Below are 268 nucleotides of genomic sequence, written 5' to 3' on the forward strand. Positions count from 1 at the left end.
ACGCGCTATTGCCTTCGCACGCCCACGCAGCGGAGGCTTCGCGGGCTCGCCTTCTCCTGCATTGCTTGCTGCTGCTGCTGCTGCTGCTGGATCTGCAGCGGCTGCAGGTTCTGCTGCGGCACTTTCTGCTGCTGCAGCGGCAGCAGGTGCGCTGCTGCTGCTCTGGCCGGCGGAGTCCTCCGCACTGGCGGGATCCTCCAGCATTGTGTCGTTGCTGCTGCTGCTGCTGCTGCCGATGTCGTTGCTGCAGCTGCTGCAGCTGCTGCAG

Source organism: Eimeria tenella, genomic scaffold (assembly GCF_000499545.2).
Source record: "Eimeria tenella Houghton genomic scaffold, Eth_scaff2389, whole genome shotgun sequence".
Taxonomy (NCBI): Eukaryota; Apicomplexa; class Conoidasida; order Eucoccidiorida; family Eimeriidae; genus Eimeria; species Eimeria tenella.